Source organism: Bidens hawaiensis, unplaced genomic scaffold (genome assembly GCF_021521415.1).
Source record: "Bidens hawaiensis isolate Kalapana, Puna unplaced genomic scaffold, B.hawaiensis_p1.1 tig00007412_1, whole genome shotgun sequence".
Classification (NCBI taxonomy): domain Eukaryota; kingdom Viridiplantae; phylum Streptophyta; class Magnoliopsida; order Asterales; family Asteraceae; genus Bidens; species Bidens hawaiensis.
This window is the reverse complement of record NW_027491516.1, coordinates 1,176,424-1,193,595: the sequence shown is the minus strand read 5'-3', so window position 1 is coordinate 1,193,595 and position 17,172 is coordinate 1,176,424. Positions and strand designations below refer to the sequence as shown.

General features: G+C 35.2%; 2 pseudogenes across 1 annotated transcript; one reads left to right on the top strand and one right to left on the bottom strand.

Moving 5' to 3' along the window:
- The first annotated feature begins 2,024 nt into the window (after positions 1–2,024).
- LOC143635155 (zinc transporter 4, chloroplastic-like) lies at positions 2,025–3,385 on the top strand (annotated as a pseudogene). The gene is made up of 2 exons (XR_013154003.1): positions 2,025–2,737; positions 2,863–3,385. The product of XR_013154003.1 is annotated as a zinc transporter 4, chloroplastic-like (transcript).
- Positions 3,386–7,171: 3,786 nt separating this feature from the next.
- LOC143635173 (glycine dehydrogenase (decarboxylating) A, mitochondrial-like) lies at positions 7,172–13,190 on the bottom strand (annotated as a pseudogene).
- Positions 13,191–17,172: the final 3,982 nt, after the last annotated feature.

The window sequence follows — 17,172 nt, the reverse complement described above, 5'->3', positions numbered from 1 at the left end:
GTGCTTTTTAGTGACATGTGCTAATTCTTTTTGTCGTTTCTGAAAGGTGAGCACGACCCCGTTCTTAGGTAGGCATGCCCCCGTGTTTTATCATGACATGTGCCAAATTCATTTTGTCTTTTTTAGAAGGTGACCACGGCCCCGTGTCCATTGAAGCACGTCCTCGTGTCTAGTTGTCCGCTATTTTGTCTTTTCTTGTAGATTTTTGTCTTTTCTGATAGGTAAGCACGACCCCGTGCTTTCAGAAGCACAGCCCCGTGTTTTGCTGTTTTCTTGGGTTTTCTTTGGTTTTTCTTCGGTTTTTCGTTCGTTTCTCCGTTTGAGGCTTGGATTCACCTGAAAATACATTTCAACATGATAAGTAGTTATTTTAACAATATTATACGATAGAAGTTGCAGTTTTTAGAGATTATTTGATGCTAAAAAGATGTATATTTTTATATACATCAGGGATTTTGACATAAAGCCTATTGCTTTAATAGTATAGTTAGATGTGCCCACTTTTAACTTTCAAGAGGGTTTAGACGGGAGGATGAAAAAGAGTTTTACGGTGATAAAAAAAACCACATTGTTCGTGCCGGTTATCATTCTGACGAATACGATGAGTATTTATGTATGTCCCAAAGGAATTCACGTGAATGCCGTGATTGGCTTATATAGTAGAGTCCTTGTGTAGGTCGAGAAGCCACAATGTTGCGCTTTGGTACCAAGCACATGAAGAAAAACATCACCTTCTTGGAAATCAGGAATGATGGCATTGACTATAGACATCTCGTTTGGAGAATGTGTGCCACCGAGTTGCGCGGCCAGTATATGAAAGATGATTACCAATACCCTCGGGTCATGATTGAAGTGGTTGCCTCACAAGATTTATGGTTTGACATGCATTTTGTGGTCTATTTGGGTAAAACAACAACATCAATGTTTTCGAAAAATCTCCAATATTACTGAACGGAATGGAATCACCCCTATGTGTCAATTTCATGTAAATGGGCTATTATACAAACATGGGTATTGTCTTACCGGCGTGATCTACCCTCCTTGGTTAACATTTGTGAAAACGTGTCCATATCTCGGCCTGAAGTGAAAAGAAGTTTAAGAAAGTACAAGTTTCAGCAAGAAAAGATGCGGAGTGAGCATTCGGTAATCTAACGGCAAAATCAGGTATTCTTAGATGACTCATGCGGGATATGATTGTAAACAAGATTAAGAGAGTGATGCATGTTTGCATTTTGTTGCACAACATGATCTTAAAGGACAACGAAAATGTGATATTACATGTATACATAAGAGATTCGCCGGCTGAGCCCGTTTTAACACCAAAGTTTATTGATGAAAACACATATTTTCGACTTTGATTTGATCTTATGGATCATCTTACAACTTTAAATCAATTGTCCCTCAACTTAGATGACTGGGTGGTTTAGTTTTATATCCATGTGTTTGTTTTTATTTATTGTGTTTAATGTTTTTTATTTGAATTACGTATTTTTTTTATTTATATAAAAATTTAGTTATATTTAATGTTCAGTTGTTTAATTTACTTTTAATGAAAAATAAATAAAAGAAATTAGATTTGGGTATTTGAAGTCTATTCCGGTATGGTTCATTTTTCAATGTGGTGTAGTTGTAGAAAGCTTGAGTTTTTTAACGGAGACTCATGTTCGATTCCCACTTATAACACTTTGGGAAATGCATGAGGGACTCAATGAAGGAAAACTGAGATCTTTATGATATCCGGTTCGATTGTAAAAACGTCCGGAATTTATCATCAGTGGGCCTTTAGGTTAGGTGGTGTGGGTTTTTTCTAAAATTGGAGATAAGGGCTCACAGCAAAAGAGAAGGTTCTGAAGTCATTTTTCTGGAAAGGCAACTTCGGTAGCGTGCGTTGACGCCATCTTACTGAAAACTACATTAATTTTAATAAACATGTCACCGCTTCTTCAAGTTATCCTCTAATAATTAATTTTAATAAACAATTTTCTGTTTGTTTGTTGGTCGTTCAAAATAATAATAATAATTGGAGAATGGGTTGCATTTATTGTTTGAATCTTGTTAATTTAATACATATTTTCATAGGAATATTTCAATATCAATGTCAACCATCAGTTGCACTGAGTCACCAGAATTAGAAGCATGCTGGGATGAAAAAGCTGCATTCATTCTCAAAACTGTGGCCATTGCTTCCATACTACTGGCTGGAATTGTTGGAGTATCGGTCCCGTTGCTTGGCAACAACTGTCGAATTCTCAGATCAGATTCCGGTTTCTTTTCGGGCGTGAAAGCCTTTGCTGCAGGTGTCATCTTGGCTACAGGTTTCGTGCACGTACTGCCCGACGCCACGTCAGCATTGTCCAACCCGTGTCTGCCTCAATTCCCCTGGTCCAGTTTCCCGTTTTCGGGCTTTGTTGCGATGATGGCTGCTTTGTTTACATTGCTTGCCGACTTCATTAGCACTCAATATTATGAGAGAAAACAAGAAAAGCAGATTCAGAGTTTTGAAATTGAGGAGGATGATTTGGATTCCGTGGTGGTCCCGTTGGTGATGAAAGATTGCGGTTTGGATGAGGAAGGAGTCGGGAACGGGATTCGTATTGCGGGTATGGACGGTCAAAGGCAAACGCACATCCATGAAAACGGTCAAACGCACGAGCACTTGGAGAGCCATTCTCACAAACACGCATTTCATGACGATGATGATACGGATGGTGTTGTAAGATATGCTGTCGTTTCACAGGTAATCTTATGGATTCTTAAAATCCAGCTTCCACTGGTTTCCATCTTAATTATCTGGTATTGGTGGGGCCCGTGAGTTTTACTGTTACAAAAAAAAGGTGGCTTACTCAACATAACTCATTTCAGGTACTTGAACTTGGAATCGTGTCGCATTCAATAATAATCGGTTTATCATTAGGAGTTTCACAAAGTCCATGCACAATTAGACCGTTGCTCGGGGCATTATCTTTCCATCAATTCTTTGAAGGATTTGCATTAGCGGGTTGTATCTCACAAGCAAGATTTGGGACGCTTCGGTCGACATTAATGGCTGGTTTTTTCGCAGTCACGGCTCCTGTAAGCGTGGGCATAGGGATGGGCGTGTCTTCGTTTTATGACCATAGTAGCCCTAAGGCTTTGATAATTGAAGGTATTTTGGACTCAATATCTGCTGGGCTTTTAATTTATATGGCTTTGGTGGGACTTAATTGCTGCAGAGTTCTTGAGTAAGAAGATGAGAAGCAATTTAGGGGTTCAAATGGTGTCATTTATTTCACTTTTTATTGGGGCTGGATTAATGGCTTCTCTTGCAGCATGGGCTTAAAGATGACTCTTTTTTAAAAAAAAAAAACTAATGGTGTAAGTAATTAATATTAACTGGCTTTATGTATAAATGTACAGAATGTTTTATAATAGCTCTTTGATTTTGGATTCATGTGGATTTAACTTTACATGTATGAAGTATGATTTACAACTATGGAAAAAAAAACCCGAGAATGCAGGAAACTTAAATAGTTGGGACACATTTTTTAGGAATGTGATTAGTTTTAAAAGTATTTGCAGGCATGGAACGGGTATGACATTAGGTGATATCGAGTCGAATGTCATCCTAAGTATTGACAACGTATATTATATTATCCGTACTTGGTGATTTTTTTATTGATTGAGTTAATGAAGTATACCTTTGACTATCTAGGGCTAAGTATACGTAGTTACTTTACTTTTGTAGAAGTTGCATAAAGTTGTAAACGGGCTCGGCTTTATAAGTTATTTGAGATCATCTCGCTAAAAAGCTTAAATCAAGTCAAGTTTAAATAAGCTCAAGCCCCGAAGTTTATATACTATGCTTGATTAGACTCATGAGACTAAACTATTATATTTATATAAATAAATGTAATAATTTTTATATAATATAGTAAATGTATAATTTACACAAAAAAAAGTAACTGTATAGGAGTAATATATTAGTTTATAGATAGTTTAACTAATTTATATATGTATTTGAATGAAATAAATATAAGCTTTGATCTTTAATAAGTAATAAACAAACTGAACTCAGTCGAGTTCGATCTTTAAGAATTATATTCACGAGTCAAGTTCAAGCTTTAGAAAAAAAATTCGAAATAAACTGACTTTGAGCTTAAATAAACTCGGACTCGAATTGTTTACATGCGTTGTGTTGATTACACAATATCAGATATTCACTTTTAAAAGACATCCTAATTCCTAACACTAATTAATGCCATTTACTATATTTTCTCCAACACACTTAAAAACCACAACCCGTAATGCATAAACTATAGTCAATAGTGACCTACTAATTGTATTATTTGCGCTCTTTATAGTGATAAGATTATGTGAATATTGTGTTACGTTATTCTTTCATCGATATCGACAATGCATGCATCATTTGTCACGTAAACCGACCCGTCAACCATAAACTTTTATCACCCTATATATAATAAATTGGATATACTAAGGTTCAATTCCATCTAGGACCATCGAAACTTGCTCAATATTATCAACATATCGCAACCTTTTCACACTTTTGAGATCTTGATGCTTTTCTTGGTCGTTGGTATAAATGTCTCTGTGTATTGGATATGCCAAGGTACACACAGAAAGCATATAAATTGTTTTATATACAGAGAATTAAAAGATTGTCTGCTTTTGTAACCAAAAGAATAAAAAAATCTTTAAATGTTTATAGTGTTTTAAAATTCATTAACGTTGATGCAGGAGGAAAGAGAAAATGAGAAAAGTTAGAGCTTGTGAGAAATTAGTTATAGAATAAAGATAAATTATGAATTGAATATTTTATAAAAAAATACGTGTGAAGTGATATGGGTTATTTCTCTTAATATTTTAATATTTAGGATAGTTGGTCTTACTATTTCATTAGTTAATATCGAAGAAGTGGCAATATTGTAAATGATATAAAGACGAGATTTGGTTATCTTTAGTTTGAGCATATTGTATTGCTTGATCATTTAAAGAAAATGTTGGTACGCACCTAATTATAACAGTGTGTCTAAACTCATTACAATTATGCATATAAAGGCATATAAAGTTGTGCATTTACAATAACATGTCTAAGTTATGTGGGCCTAATATCTTAATGAATTATGTGATATTAACATTTCACATTCAAATATTACTTAATATAGAGATCGTATATACAAAAGTCTTCTCTTGAATTGGAACTTAATTACTTTCTCCATTTTCCTCATCATTATGACACGACACCCGTTAAAATGTATATCCTAGTTAAACTCCTATTACGTACGTGTTGATTTTATACATTAAATTTCGATAGTCTACATCAGTCTATAAAGAACAGTGGTGCAAATCAAGATTTACTGAGCGAAGGCAATTTAACACAATCCCAATCTTACCTTTGCGTTTCATTGTCTCTTTGAAACACAAAAGGTCAGTAAAACATAATGTTTGCCACCAATTAATATCACAAAACCTTTTATACAAATTGTACGTTAAATTTTGCACAAAAAAGAAATATTTTAAGGATATTCTATATGCATAAGAATATTTACATCAAAGTATTGGTCTATAAATTGTTTTCGATGTGAAAGTATTATCTAACAAGTTGCGACTGAATAGAAATGTTTTTAAATGTATAGATGTATTACTGGGCAATTGCTCATTTGGCAGTAGTTTATTTTCAATTCTACTGCCAAAGGAGATTTGCCCAGCAATTCGTCTGCTACGACAAGTCACTCAGGCAAGGTAAGTTTTGTAGCATTTTGATTTAACACAATTAGAGTCCCATGTGATATTTGTTTCTTAGTGATAATACATTAAATTTCGAGATTATAGCTCAAAAAAAAAAAATCATTTTGCTTCAATCATAGATACAATGATAAAAGATTTAGGTTTTTGCAGTTGAGGTGTAGGTTTTTTTTTTTACATATGTAACACAATATTCTGTGCAAGTTGAGATTTATAATATACTTCAACTTGAAATGAGATCATATACGTTAAGATATGTCACTAGTATTTGAATTGTATCACTAGGTTTTTCAGACTTTCTTTAATGCTCAATTATTCAAATCTAATTATGCATCAACATTGTGAATTTAAATAAGTAATGAACCGCAACCTACAATGCTGATTATTTACATTGATATGACATGACAATTATGTTACTGGATCATCTTATCAACGATTTTAGTCGTTAAATATTTTCACCATATTTTTACACAACCATATACAACCTAGTCTTCATGTTAACATGTTAATGGGCTACCTAAGAATATTAACATAGAGTAATTATGTAATTACTATATGATGTAAAATTACTCTACTTGTATATATAATTACCCTACTTGATTCTCACGTTTAGCACATTAATTTTATTTATACTTGATTCAAACCCGACTATATAAATATAAAAACTCTAACCTACACAAATAGTTTTTTAGTTGCGTGTTTAGTGCATAATAGTTTGAAATGATTTGTATTCTTTAGGACTTGTATAGATATCAATTAACAAGATAATATGTGTTAGCTTCTAATTCTAACAACCAACCACAAAATTTCTGTTTAGGGTTTTACTTTGCACGTATCAAGGGTTGGAGATTGTGGCACGGAAGATGATGGTGGAGAGGATGGAGATGTTGATGTGGTTTTGGAATGCGTGATTAAGGCATGGATATATGTCTTTAAAGAATAAAAGATCACTCTCATATTGAAATATTCCGTTTGCATGCAACAAAGTTCAATTGGATAATTCACAGAGAATAAAAAGAACGAATGTTGGTTTGGGCGGGTACAATTTGAAGGGTGTTTTATTTAACATCTTAGCAGATTTTACATATCTTAATCAATATATTTAATTTACGAAACTTGTAATGTTTTTTACTATCCCTATAAGACCATCCACAATAACAGAAACACCACTCATTCAAAAAGAGATGACTTGTTAATTGACATACATGTTGGAAAGTTGCTCAAAGTGTTTTTACAAAAAAGCGTCTCGCGTCAACCAATCCGACGAGTTCCAATAAGCAAAGCACAAAATGTCTATAACAGTTTTAATTTTGACCGCAATTTTCATTTAAAAGTTAATGTTTAGATTTTACTGATAACTTACATTGATTGAATAGCTTATGTAGTTAGTTATGTGTTTGTATTTGAAAGCTGTACATTATAAGGAACTGTTATAAATGCATCCGATAATCATGATTACACTAGTATCATTAAATCCAACAGCCGTAAGGTGTAACAACATGAAACATGTATATACAAGAACAGACTGAAGTAAAAATCTGAGAAAGAACCTTGAAGCACATGTGGTGGTTGATAGGTTAATAATTAAGCAGTCGCTTCAGCTTTCTCTTCATAGTCTTGTGGCGGCTGAAGGGTGCAGATGAGGTTGCGGTCACCATACACATTATCTACACGGCCTGTCACCACAATTAAGCGATAGTTAATTACTTATCACATGAAGACACAACAGAAAAGTATACCTTTTGAAAAAGTAAGACATTTGTCATTTACAAGGGTGTTTGAAATTTTGAATATGTGTTTTGAAAATGATTATGTTATTATCAAAAACATCATAACCAAATATTCAGCTTCAATAATTCATTTATTTTTTCAATCTTAAGAAATATTAAAATATAAGAAAATGGTTAAAATGCAATGTTTATAAATCTCTTGAAATATAAACAAAAACGGATTGTTTATAGAACCTATACATGTGTAAAGCATGTGTAGGCAGGCTATATTTCTACACATAACCTACACATGTGTAGGCGTGTAGGTAGACGCATAAAAATGAAAAAAAAAACATATAAACAAATTTGTTTAATGTTCTTTTATATGTAACATAGCCATTTTTGGTGTTCTGTCTGGAACCCTCCCATTTATGTGTGTGTGTGTGTAGAGAAAGAGAGACGTACATGTAGTAGGCCAGAACTTAGCAGCACGAAGCCATGGAGCAGGGTAAGCCGCATATTCACGAGAGTATGGTTTTGTCCACTTGTCGGCCATGAGTAGTTGTGGCGGGTGAGGAGCTCCCTACAAACATAAATTCTCTCAAATCACTAAAACAATTCATGAAGAAACCATTATCCCAAAACAATTAAACTGATGACAACATTAATACCTTGATGACATTGTTGTTGATATCAACTTTTCCTTTCTCAATCTCTGCTATTTCTTCTCTGATGGAGATTAAAGCATCACAAAACCTGTCCAACTCCGCCTAAAAATACAACATTGCGCGCTTTAAGTAAAATAATATTATAACTTTAATAAAAATGAAAACTTTACTCTCCACATCATACCTTGCTTTCACTTTCAGTGGGTTCAATCATGAGTGTTCCTGGAACTGGCCATGACATTGTGGGACCGTGAAACCCGTAATCTATAAGACGTTTAGCAACGTCTTCTGGCTCTATTCCAGCAGTAGTCTAGAAATGACAGATCTTAAATTAACAAGTGATGCAGTTTCGGAAGCAATCAATGGCTCGAGAGACTCATGAGTAATCAAAAGACGATAAATCGAACCGAAGTTCCAAGAACAATGTTCTTTATATTAAAACTCAATCAAAAACTACCTAACAAACATACCCTAACACCCTATTTATACTAAAACGAAAAAGAGATAATCATGGAAACTAAATAAACATAAAATAATAAAAGATATTAAAAACTGAATTCAAATTAGGAGATGATCCTGCATCAACAAGCTTGATTAAGGTAATCACTAATTAAAATTTTAAAATTACCTTCAAGGGTCTCAAATCGACAATGAATTCATGGGCAACTGTTCCATTCACACCGCGGAAAAGAATTGGATAATGATTCTGCAATGTAATAATACAAAGTTCAAGAATTGGATATGTAGTTTATTAAAAAAGGTAAGAAATGAGACCTCGAGACGTTTTGCCATATAGTTTGCATTCAAAATAGCTATCTTTGATGCGTTTGTTATTCCTTGAGATCCCATCATGACAATGTATGTATATGATATTGGCAAGATAAGAGCCGAACCCCACGGGGCTGCAGCAATGGTACCGAGTGGCTGTTCGTGGTCAGGGGCCGGGATGCCACCTGTCGAGACCTGAATCAAGATGTACAATTACATAATATATAGAAAGTAAGAACACATCTTCACAACTAATTGTTTGTGGTACTTACCACAGGATGTGAAGGCAAGTATGGTGCCAAGTGTTTCTTAACACCAATGGGACCCATCCCGGGCCCACCACCGCCATGTGGAATGCAAAATGTCTTGTGTAGGTTTAGATGACACACATCAGCACCAATCCACCCTGGACTTGTCAAACCAACCTATAATAACAACCCAAAAATATAAGGTGAATTCATATATACCCCTAAAAAACTTCTAAAATATCATACACACCCCTAGAAACTAATTATAATTTCAGATTTACCCATTTTGTTAAAAGCAAATTGAAATGACCCTTTTACCTTTATTTTTCTTAACGCTTTAAAATTTCATATTTTATTTTTAACTTTAAACGTTATACTTACTCACTGGCAAATATATTTCTCAAATACAATATTTAATCACTTCATCAGAAACAAGTCATTTTCCTTCTTATCGATTCTCTCTTATAAGTTCTTTAAACTTATTTCATATCGTGCATACCAAAAAGTACAAAAGCAGCCGAGAACTGAAAAACTGTGATGACTATTTATTTTCTTATCGAATTTCTTTGTTTTAGATATATTATATTTAATTATTTAATAAGTACTGCTTACTTCTGTTCATTTTTAACAACTTATAATGCCAAAATATTTTACAATTAATTATTTGTAACCGAGTTTCTTAATCTCACATGATTCATGTGTCATTAGTAATAATTTTCGACTGTCTAAACTAGATTAATTGAAAAGATAGAACAAGATTAAAAAAGTAATATATTTCAGAGGGGTACTAAGGTCATAAACTAAATGTTCATCTTATAAAGGGTATATATGATATTTTAAGTTTAGGTTGGGTATATAGATATTTGACATTTTTTTAAGAATATATAAGAAATTCTCCCAAATATATATTAAATTTTCTAAAATTATAGCATTGGCTTCAATAATTTAATATACCTGTGCATTCATGTTTGCTCCGTCCATGTAAACTTGACCTCCATTGTCATGAATAATTTTGCAAATCTCATCAATACCCTCTTCATAAACTCCATGAGTCGAAGGGTAGGTAACCTGAACTCCAATTAAACAAACTAAGTATATATACGGTTGCAGCAAATAAAAACATTTAACTAACATCTACTTACCATAAGAGCAGATAGTTTGTCTTTATTTGCCTCAGCAGCCTTGCGCACCTCTTCAATATTAATATTACCTTTGGAGTCGGTTCCCACAGTAATAATTTTCATTCCACACATAGCAGCACTAGCGGGATTCGTTCCATGTGCTGACACAGGGATAATGCATACATTCCTATCATGATCTCCTCTTGCCTACAGTTGACCAAAGTCAACAACTCAGTTATTTTACTTTGACACTTAAAGTTGACCACAGTCAGCAACTTATTATATAACTTTACACTTAAAGTTGACCACAGTCAGCAACTAATTTACACATACCATATGATATGCCCTGATAACCATCAGCCCAGCATATTCTCCAGCAGCACCAGCATTCGGTTGCAAAGAGAAAGAATCAAATCCAGTAATGCTACACAACAAGTCACCTAAATTCTTGAACATTTCCTGCCAAAATTTTTAAGAAAGATTACTTAACATAGTCTGGAATTCTGAAAAGGAAATGAATTGTATTAATAGAAATGAAAACTACGGTTACCTGATAACCCTGTGCCTGATCAACAGGAGCAAAAGGATGAATATCTGCAAAGGCGGTCCAGGTCACAGGCATCATCTCTGTCGTTGCATTAAGCTTCATGGTACAAGATCCAAGGGGGATCATACTGTGACACAGTGATAGATCCTTTGATTGTAGCTTACTAAGGTATCTTAGTAGCTCATGCTCCGTATGATACCTAAAAAAATTACATAAAAATGAAGGCTGACACTTAAAGAAACCGATCTTCGTATAAAGAATTAAAGACGAAAACTTTTTCATTGTTACTCTGATTACTACAACTTATCATCATGTAGATGACATATAACAATACGATAAATGCTCTTTTTCTATACATGTAACTAAAAGTAAGATTCTTGAAGCTCAGAAATCCAGTTTTGAAGCAAATAATATAAGAAAGAATCATACGCGTTAAAAATTGGATGAGTCAAATACGGAGTCTCCCTCACAAGCCCAGAAGGGATAGTATCTTGAACCTCTGGTGCAATAAATGCAGCAGTAAATGTCACCTAGAAGAAAAAAACCCTTCAATTTTCTGTCATAAAAGGTATACAAATATTTGTAAAACAAAGAAATGGGGACACTCACAGGCTTCCCCAATGCAAAGACTTTGAACAAAGAATCAACATCTTCAATTGTTGTTGTTTCATCAAATGAGACAGTAATCTGTGCGAACATGTTTGAGGAAAAGTTGTAAAAAATGAATATGCAAATACTAAATAGCATCTTGGAAACATACTTACAGTGTTTTTGTCCACAATACGAAGATTGATCTTATGCTTGTAAGCTTCGTCAGCAATTGCATATGAATTCGCACATGTTATTTTCACGGTGTCAAAAAACGGAAGATCTTGAACTTGTACAGTTCCAAGTTTCTTCAAACCTGCAGCAAATGTGCCAGCTAGACCGTGGACCCGTTTGGCAATGGTCTTTAGTCCTTCTGGCCCATGATACACACCATACATAGCAGCCATGTTTGCAAGCAATGCCTATATGATTAAAAATATGTGTTACATTGTTGAAACAAATGTATTATTGCAGTAATAAGCACCATTAAAAAGTTATAATATTACTTGAGCTGTGCAAATGTTACTAGTTGCTTTATCTCTCCTAATGTGTTGCTCACGGGTCTGCATCGCCATACGCAGAGCCGGTTTTCCAGAAGCATCGACACTAAGACCAATAATTCTTCCGGGCATCATTCGTTTATACTCTTGAGATGTTGCAAGAAACGCTGCATGGGGCCCACCATACCCCATAGGCACCCCAAACCGTTGAGCCGAACCCACCACAATATCAGCACCGAGTTCACCAGGCGGTTTCAAAATAGTCAAAGCCAACAAATCGCTAGCCATGACCACTTTCACCCCATTCGCATGTGCGTTCTTGATAAACTCACCGTAATCCAACACCTCACCCTCGGTTCCCGGATACTGAACCAGCACCCCACACACATCACCAGACGAGTAATCAAAATCTTTTAAGATCCGAAGTAACCACCTTTAGATCAAACCCATCGGCTCGAGTTTTGCAGATATCGATAGTTTGCGGGTGGCAGTTACTTGCAATAATAAAGGTTTTCTTTTTACCCTTTAGGATATTGTTACACATAGCCATAGCTTCAGCAGCTGCAGTTCCTTCATCCAGTAATGAAGCATTTGACATGGGTAAACCGGTTAAATCAGTAACCATGGTTTGGAAATTGAGCAGGGATTCGAGCCGACCCTGTGCAATTTCCGCTTGGTATGGCGTGTACTGCGTGTACCAACCGGGGTTTTCCATAATGTTTCTTAAAATAACTGTAGGCACAGATGTGCTATAATATCCCATACCAATAAACGACTTAAAGATCTTGTTTTTAGAAGCTAAATCTTGCATGTTTGAAATCATTTGTGACTCGGTTAACCCTTCATCAAACTTGGAGTATTTCATCGATTCAAGACGGATTGATTTGGGCACAGTGGCATCAATGAGTGAATCTAGATTCGGATAACCGACAAATTCAGACATTTCGGTTTGTTCTTTTGGTGTGGCGGAGTTATGGCGACGTGGGAAAGTCTCACTTGGTTTTAATGCATCAACTGATATGGACCGAGTTTGTGAACCAAACCCGTTAAGGTTCCTATCTGATCTAACGTGTGTGCCACTGCATACGTAAGGAGATAACGAGGAAACATACCGTGAAGGTGAAGATAAAGCTGGTGATGATGAGTTGTGCTTGGTTTGTGAAACTAGACGACCGAGGATGGCTTTGTTTGCGAGCCTGCGCGCGCGCTCCATTGTGTATGGTGAGTTCTAATGAACTTGACTGAATCAAACACAATAACAATAAAGAAAAGAGCAAGAATGCTCTTATGTTTGTTGCTACTTTTCTTATCAACTCAAGGTGGTGGTGGTGGTGATAAAAAGGAGTTAACGGTATTACACTGGCCTCAAATGTGATGTTCAACTAGTCACTTGTCATCATGTAGGATAATAATTTATGTTTTTGGTCCTCAAGTATACACTTACTTTAATATTTCATCCCAAAGTTTCATGTTGTAACTCAAATATAGACTTCTCAAAAAACTCGCAGCTCGCTCGAATAATTCTAGTTAAAAAAAACTTGATTTCAAACAACCGAAGCCAAGTTGGCTCATTTTTGTAACCAAGCCAAAGCTCGGCTCGCAGGGGCCAAGTATGCCTTGGGGCCAGGGTGGACCCGCCCCTGTTTCTTTGCGTATTAGTGTAAATTTACCCGTTTTTCCCCGAAAAGTTTATACGCAGTGTAAATTTCGTCGTTTTTGGCCAAAATTTTGAGGGCCCCCCCTCGGTTGTCTTAGTCCAAGCTTCGCCACTGTCATAATCTTAAGCTCGTTTAACTTCGAGCTCATGATCGAGCTAAGCCGAGCCACCTCGTTTAATTTCGAGGTTGAGTTCGAACTCACACCGGCTTGACTCGTTTACAGCCATTATGTCTATTTTGAATAAAGGTTGGATTTGTGTAAAAGAGCCAAACCGAGCCCGAGCTCAACTCGTTTTGACTTATGAGCGCACAAGCTCGACTTGTTTCGATCTTTTTTTCTAAAGCTCGAGTTCAGCTTGTGAATTACTTTTTCAAGCTTGGTCTCGGCTCGTATACTATTTATTCATTAATTTATATACATAGTTTCTTATTTATTTTATATATTTTGAAAAAAAAAATCTTAAACGAGTCAAAGCTCGGGTGTACAGTGTGAAATAAATACATAAAATCGAGAAAGGGTAAAACTTGGAAATACCCAAGGCGCGTTAAGGCTTGACGAGCTTGGACCAGATAACTAAACAAACTTTATTTGAGTATCGGCCTCAAATCAAGCTTGGATATTAAATTTGAAGGAGCAGATATGAATGTGTGTATAGTTTATAGATACGAGATCTGGCATGATGGATGACTGTTTAGATAGAGACAATTAATTTATTATTACAGCAAAGAACACGTGTAGATGAGTCGATTGATGTGTAACTGCGAGCAATTAAAGCCAGTCGTGTGACTCAAAGACAAAGACAAAGCCAAGTGGGCAAATGTATTCACTTAGGCAATTCGTCGAACATGTGGCGTGCAACGGATCGATATCTTGGATTGGGTTTAAGTGGAGTATGTAATTCTAGATGGGATATTTTAGGGTAAAATTGGAGTGGAAGTAAGTAATATTGGATTTTGTTTCACACTCACGTTATCTTATATTTCAACCTCACACCAAAACACCAAGTGTGTTGTCAATCATTCGTATAAAAATATCTCTCCTAGTTTCTCGGAAGAAAATGACAAGGGGGTCCATATACATTGATGAACAAGTGTTGAAAACAGTATTTGTTTTGGGTGTTTCTTATAAATAGTTCTATGATAATACTTAATAGTGTTTGATATTATGGACTTTACAAGTGTCATGACTTGAATCACGTACTATTATTGTTATTATTATGAGGTGTTAATTGTTAATTGTGTCTAGTCAATAGATTGAATTATGCTACAGCCAATGTTTTCATAACCGGATCGGACGTCGAACCAGACAGGCTACCGGGTCGCCAATTCAACCGGTCGGATCGGCCGAACAATTTCGGGAAAAAAATGACGGGAAAGGCCGAAAAAAAGTTTTTAGAATCATAGAAAACCGGTTCAACCGGTCCGGTTTTCCGGTCGGACTGATTGAACCGATTCGGACCAGCCGGTTCACTGGGAGCCGAGCGAGCTGCACATAACCGGACCGGTCGGTGGACCGATTCCCGGTCAAACCGGTCCGACTGGTGGGTCCGGTCCGGTCCAGTCTTAACAACATTGACTACAACTATATTTTAATTGGGCTTGTTGTGGGTTGTAAAAGGGGCTTTAAAATAGGATATGACATGGCTTTAAAGCCTGATGGGAGGGGCTTAACTTATTATCGAGAGGCAAATGAGGGGCTTCAACACATGTGGAGCCTAAATTGCTAAAGAGAGAGGACTTTAAAGTGATAATGAGACTTTAAACCAAAACATGATATTAAAAGGATAAGGCTATAACATGACTAGTCGCTTTAACTTGGGCTTTAAAGCCCTCACTAGGGGTGTTCAATGGTTTGGTAACAATTTATTTGATTTGTTCGGTTATGGGATTTTTGTACCCCTAATCGAAAACCAAAGTTAACTGAATTCAATAAGGGGGTAATCGAATCGAATTCAATTCGGTTCGGTTTTGGTTAAAACCAAACAAACTGATTCAAACCATATTAATTGAATTCATCCAAAACAACAATTTGGCCTAAAATTAATTTTTGCTTGTGTTTCAGATCCAAACAATAGTTAAAGACCATAGTAAAGAAACAAAACATAATATGCATCCTAAATCAAAAGTTAAAGGTCATAATAAAACATCTAAACTATTAAATAGTCTTAAATATATAACCAGCCAACCACACAATCATTCTAACCATAAAACTCTTAAACATAACAGGACATCTAACATGATTCATATTCTTTAACACTTAAAATAGCCCAGGGTCTAATATGGATATGGATTTTGGGTTACATATTGTAAATGAGCTAAAAAATGAATGTGTCATATACAAAACAATTATTATGGTTTACGTTTTAATCGATTCGGTTAACTGAATAAAACAAACTATCGCTTAAAAAGAAAAACAAATACGTAAATCGAGTTCGGAATTACGTTATAACCAAATCGAAAATCGATTTCTAAATTCAGATTCGGTGTTTTCATTACGGATACAATTTGGTTTTCGGTTTTGTTTTTTTAATAGCCTTATCACAACAACCAACCTTATTGTAAAGGATTTTAATATGAAGTTTTAACCCAAAAAAGTATATCAATATATCATAAGAATTTTTTAATCGAAGACATAATTTGCGAAATTCAAATGAATTTCATTTAATATAACTATATAAGCCAAAAAGTAACTGAAGTTTCGTCTCCGAAAAGAAAAGGATACCAGTTTTGATGATAAATCAAATTATGTTACGGTAAACAGTAAACAAATTAAAGTAATTAAACAGTTGTTTCTAGAAAGGAAAATGAATAAATAATTTTGAAACTTAAATGGATTTGTGGGTTAATCCGAATATGACTCATTATTTAAATGGTTATACTGGCCATCCCAAATCCAGTTATCTTAATATCATATTCGAGGTCATGAAAAAATTGTTGTCATTACCATTCACACAACCGAAGGTGGTGCATCCAACTTTTTCTTTGTGTTATTTGTAGCATTTAGAAAATGATAATTTGTTAATAACGGGATAGAGAGGAATATAAGGATGGCTGGTATAAGCAGCTGGGTGTTACACACATGCTATTTTATAAAAATAATCCCAAAAACATATATGCAATCGTGAAGTACGGTAGTGTAAAATTTCTTAGAAAGTGAACTTGACCCCGAAAACGAAAAGCATTTCAAAACTTAAATTGGAATTCAAAATCGAGTTTTGCAAGTAGCCCGTAGACATGTACAAATCGGGTTTTATCCCAAACCACTTTGAGTTATGAACCGACCTGCTTTGATAGCCCAGTGGGCCAAACCAGTTCGGGTTACAAACTTGTTTTTAAAGACGAAACTTCAAATCTATCAAAATGATTCAGGTCGGTTTACAAACCGGATTGGGACAAAAATACAGGTTTAGCCGGGTTTTTTTTACAACCATTTCGGGTTATAAGCCGGTTTCAAAGAATGAGAATACGAACCAGTGCCAAGCCTACGGGTTAGGTCTGGTTACAAACCGGCTTAAAACCAGTTTTCTACAAATGCCCAATATTACTATTGTTGACTTCAAGACTGTGTTCCAGAGCTTCACTAACGCCTTGTTCTCGAGTTTTTTAACCAAGGAAATAAAATG